The following is a 6216-nucleotide window of genomic DNA, read 5'->3' on the forward strand; positions in this document are numbered from 1 at the left end:
TTATTTTCTCCCTACTGATACTGTCATCTCTGAAAAGTCACAGCCAAATGAATACAATTGACTACAAGACGAGAAATCAGGGGCAGTCCAAAACCATAAATAAATTATGAAAGCTTTTATGGCTATAAACCAATGCATTTTGACTAAAAAACAAGTGACAGTGCACTGGGTAATGTACAACAGCTATGTTATATTTAAAGCCTGTTCAGATCACACCGACCAGACTTTGGACCCAAAACACTCACGCCAAGAAATTAAACTCAAAAAATAAAGGAGGAAATAAAGTCCCTTCAGCAGATTTGTATGCATTTCTCAAGAGCCAAATAAATTAGATACCTTACACCAGTAATGAATTGGTTTGAGACATAGTTTTTGCGTGTAATGAGAAAACTACACAAAATGATTGTGTTGTTCTTTTTAATTTACCATTATAAGGCTGTGATGTTTGAATCAGAGCTGGAAAAGAGACATGTAGAGGTGGAAAACGAGACTGAAATCACCAGACAGACAAGGGGTCTGTCTCCAAAGGGTTTTATGCTTGTTATTACAGGATGTTACCAGACCACAGGAATTCCAATACACTGCAATCTATCAGGTTAGTCAGTCATAAAATATAATGTTGCCTACAAGCCGCACTCAAATATCTGCCTGAGCATGCCCACACACTCACACTTACAGACATATCTCTGTTTTCATCAACCGAAACATTCACAGGTACATTTCCATATCAGAAGTGATATGTAACAGCCTGTGATTTTCTCCATCAAATCACAAATGGAATTCATATTAAAACGAATGTCTTTTGCAGTGGGATAGAAATGAGGTGTGCTGTCCCCATCTTCCTTTGTTATATCTCTATTGTACCACAGAGGTCATACGGTACAATTCCTGAATGAAGATGATAGAAAAAAATGCTTAATTCCACAGATTTATAGTTTTTTATCATATAATTTACAGTCAAATGTGAAATATTTTATGACTCCTATTAGAGCTACAGTTGTTCAGAGCAGATTATCAGGTTTAGTCTAGTGAAATCACAGAGACAGAGGAAGAGCAAGAGTCCTGATCGATGCTGCTGCCAAAATCTCACCATCAGTTTGAGCCACTGCACACCTCCGCATTAGACCTTTCGATTTCACATACATATGAGTTTCAGTGCAAATCCTCCAACTCAACCGAGAATGACTTTATTTCCATTTATCCAGACATTTATCATGGGACAGAGTGAGTAACATTAGCCAGCAGTTTCTTGATATGTATTTTGGGTGGCTAGACCTTCAGTGTCTGCTGGGTAAAATATCATCCTACATAAAAACAGGATCCAAATTAAAGGCGCCCTGTGAAATGTTTCTTTGTTTTAAATATTTTGTGCTGTGTTTACATGCATGTTTACCAGTCCTCTTCTTCCTTGACTGTTGGTGCGCATTGCTAGGCGTCTATGTACATTACCAACACCAACTGCCCATTAGCAGAATACCAGGACACCGGTGCGTAATGTATCATGTGCACAATACAAACTAAATACTTATAAAATACACTAACACTTATAAAAACATTGCTATGTAGTGTTGCTAGTGGTCAACAACATCAGGGTAAGTTATTTAAAACATTTGTTCCTACCTCTGACTTTTGTTCTTACTAGTTCCACTCTATGAGGTAGCCTCCCGAGCAAAACACAAATAACTCATTACCTGAAAATTTATAGAGGAGGTACTGGAATAAAACCTACCACTCTCAGCATCTACAGTGTAAGTAAAATACAAATTCCAGTGCTCTACAGTATGGTTATTTACTGACTAAGAGAAAAACACCTCGTCCTTTCATGCGTCTTCCATACGCGCCAATGCAGTTGAAAAGATAAAGATTAAATTGAAACCAGAAGCACTATTTGTCCACACTTAATTTTCAATATATAAATGATACTTAGATTTTCCCTAAAATTTGAAAGCAGTGTTCTGCACTCTTGAAGTTAAGCTGCTGATCTAAAGTCCCTTTAAAGTTAAAAGAAAATGTACTACCACATGCTGCACATCCTTTGCCTAGCATCAACCGCTAGAGCAATTAACCCACAGTTAATTAGAAAAATTTACCCTCCTGTAATTCAGCTGGATGAGACGGAGGTGCAGCATGGTACAGTGGATGATTCATGGCCCACTGGTAATCACAGAAGAGCAGGAACCAGAATACTTGAATTAATCACACCTTCATTTACTTCACAGAAATTACCCACCACGGTTTTATGATTTAACTGTGTTTACGCACTGAATATATACTGTATCTTCCACACACATCCTTCTTAGGCTATTGAGTATGCCTGTAGAGTCCTAGTTTAAACAGTTCTGAAGCAGTTTTTAATACCTCTGAGTTTTCAGAAGCACTGCTGAGTTTGACTTGCATTACAATGACCACAGGTCTTTTAAATCTTTATTCTACAAAGAAGGCACGTGGTCTTTAATCTGACATATTCCAAGCAAAGTTTATAAATAAATAAACAATGAGAATGTATATGCCAATAACATTTAACATTTTCTTGCCCATGAGAATACTAAAAAGACACATTTTAAATTTTGTCCTTTTTTTGGTTAATTTTTCAGACCTTATAGTGGGAATCAGTGTGTGATGGCTGGAGTCAGTGATGTTATTGGTGACACCCATGGCCAGATTAACCTGTTTGGGGATCCGGATGCAAAAATGAGCTGTTGTAACCCTATTAACCAGCTTCCCTTTCTTTGTAAATTGTTTCCTGTGAAGGAATATCCACTGTACCCAGTTCCATTGAGTGGTAAAACACATTAACTGGAGAAAATGCAATGTATAAGCAGAACACTGACATACTTCCGTTCTTAAAGCTAGATTTTGAAACAGGGGACTCTCTTCATGAAAGGGGCCTCAACATCTGATAATAAAGCAGGACCCTGCTCAATGCTGCTATTATGTCAGCTGATATATGCCTTAGCAGGACAACAACACATTTTCAATTAAATTAACAAACAGTTGGCACACAGTAGGTACTCACTCACACAATTTTCCCCTTTAATACTCCAATTACATTGATTACGCCTCCTTCCACTCAAAATGTAAAGATCTTATCAACAGAGTTTGTACTTGGAGCAACTCTTATTGTCCCAGGTCAACTGAAATTTGAAATCCTCAATTGAAAACATTTATATTGCAATATAAACACTGTGTCTACATACAGTATTTCATATTAATGTGTTTAGAGTAAGCCACTGTCACTCACAGAGTAAAAATGTAGTGTGAAATGTGTGAGAAATGTGAGAAATATCCATTTCTGAACTGTGACCATTATGGGTTTGAGGATTAAATCTACCACTCCTAGCTGGTTTAAACTGCCCGTGAGTCAACAGTTTTTCAGAAGCGTACAGAGACACAGATAAAGCTTCAAATTTCTCCCAATGGACCCACTGTCACTGCTGCTACAAACACCTTGTCGACACTGGCCTCGAAGCGAGAAGCAGCAGCTGCAGTCGTCCGTTAGTGTCACTGGATCATTTCAGCCACTGTAATGCCACGCAATAAGAAGCAGTTTGACAGAACTTACATCCCAATAACTATTCATATAATTAAATGTAAAACGTTGTATGAAGTGTCAGCCATCACACGAAAGACACGGTGTAATACTACTGTTGCTGTTGTAATAGTATAATTAGCACTAATATTACTGCAGTTCTGACTAGAACATCCTTGCAACCAACCAAAAACCACCATTTTATTTTTAGCATTCTAACTTTTCATCTATTTTTTTCTCCTGGTTAGACCTGAATATCTCACAACACATCATAAAAACAAAGTTGTTACATGAGAAGAAATCCGCCCTCCCACATCCAGAGATGTGGTACATCAACTTACTTTAAGTATGTCAGCCAGTCATGCCAGCAGTGGGATTGTACTGGCAAGAGCAGTACAATCTGGCATTGGCTTAATGCTCCCAAATGGTGGATGAGCTCATGTTAGCAAATACTGCACCAGGGCCCTGACATTTTTACTCGCACTCAGCTGTCAGTCGAACTCAGTTACAGAACATCCATTTTTCACGTCACCAACCACAGTGAGAAAACTGATGGAGTGTGATAGTAGCTAAGATTCTACACATAGACCTGAAGGATTTGAGTTGTCTCCTTTTGAGTGGCATGACATGACCTCCCCACCTGAGACGCAGTGCAGATACGGAGCTGACTCTCATAAAAGTAACCATCAGCGGGTTGGATGTCTATTGGCAGCTCAATTACCACACAGGTAGAGAGATGATATTTGAGTCTCTTATCAGTTGTTCGCCCATGCAGGTGACACATGGTGAACTCTGAAAGTAAAAGAGAAGACTCCAATTATTCATCTGAAAAATAAGCCAACCTGGCTCTTCTCTAAAACCAGTGCTCATGTAATGGATAACAATTATCCCTCAACCATTTCTCACAGTACAAGTCTGAGAAAATATGCCACACAGAATTTGTTGGTCGTGTCATTTGTCTGTAGCTGCTGTGAAATTAATGCTTTTAATATGTAGATGTGACCCTGTGGTGATGAGATGAGTCTAGCAGAACTAGCAGGTTACTCAAGGATTAAACCTGTCACCTTTGATGACTACGCGGCAAAGATGTATCATATCAGTGCCCTATATTGGCACTTTGGTGTTATTTTTAGGACTCTTATTGCTTAAATCCTCTCCCCCATATCACGGGATTAAAGGATTCCTAAGGTGTCTGCTTGTGTTTAGTTGGATTCCTACCAATACCCGGAAGACACAGTACCTTCAGCGTCTATCTGTCGGCACCACACTTGACATTACAGTCATTCATTAAGCATTTTTCAAGCGAATGGTCATAACAAATGGTGCATTTGAGACTTTTTCAAATAGATGAAATATATTCATCCACCTAAACTCAGCTATTTAGAAATCATGATTCACATAAATAATCTTATGGTAAATTCTGTTGAAGCATCAAATACATTTTTAGTTATTTATTTCAGTGTCACATACAGTGTGACAAATTATTTCAGTATCTGATTGACAGTGAGTAGCAAACATCAGTAACAATTTATTTAACGGGTCCTGTATTTTCCAGGTAATTTCCTGGAAACGTTCCAAGTAATTTCCTAAAAATTAGCCGTTAAATTAACCAATTTGGTGGCTTGGCCTTTGGAGAAAGTATTAGTTAGAGAAAGTCTTAGTTACTACAATTATCAAGTACCCGCTTGTTATATTCATGTTTTTAAGGAAAAACTAGTACATTATGTCGCAGGTAAGTGAAAGTATGTTTCTTACACAGACGTCAATATCCATCTGAGTTTTGTAGAAAGACTAACAAAAACTCTGGCAGTTCAGGGTGATGAAGAATCACAATTAAAAAATGTTATTAGTCTTTCCAGGAAACTCTGATGGATGTTGACATCTGTTTATGAACTATTTTTTACTCATCTACCACATAATTTCAAATATCCCATCTTTTTTTTGAAAAACTTGAATATAATGAGTGGGTACTTAACAACTCTAGCAACTGTCGGCAAATGGGTCTCTTAGTTACCACCCTCCCAGTTTCTCCTTTGATCACTGAAGCCCCCTAGCCAAACTACAGTCTCCAAACTGTGCCCTCTCAAGGTTTCCATTCAGGGAGTCTGTTCAACACACAGACACATACAACAGTCTGAGCCTTCCTCTCAGTTGCACAGAGGTGATCCTCCCATTCTCCTGGGAGAACTTCTTCCCAGTGGTGTTCAGCTGGTGGCTCATGAGCATCCCCGAAGGGAAATAACTGACATAGGTTCATGCTTTAAACTGGCTGATTAGAATGCACATCAACTCTACAATCTGCATTCTAATTTAAATTACCTTTTGTTTGAATTAAACAAATGAGATATAACATGTTAAAATGGTGAGCTTTAGAGGTTCTGGTAGGTGTTCCTGTTGGGCAAAGCCAGGCTAGGTGTTTCCCCATGTTTCCAGTCTTTATTTTGGTATTTATCTTCTTATCGAACTCTCAACTCTTATCTTACTCTCTGAAGTTTTCTCATTGATAGAGTGTAACAACAGACCTCTCTAAATTTAGACAGGATTAACATTGCTAAGGGGTGCTGTTAAAAATTAAATTACCTGACCTGCCCAAGAGAAGGTAATCCATTCCAGAGGGGGTTGTAAACACTTTTCCCTTTCTTCTTTCTTCCATTTACCATGTAATGAGATACACCCAAATAGATGGG

The sequence above is a fragment of the Xiphias gladius genome, chromosome 15 (genome assembly GCF_016859285.1).
Source record: "Xiphias gladius isolate SHS-SW01 ecotype Sanya breed wild chromosome 15, ASM1685928v1, whole genome shotgun sequence".
Lineage (NCBI taxonomy): Eukaryota > Metazoa > Chordata > Actinopteri > Istiophoriformes > Xiphiidae > Xiphias > Xiphias gladius.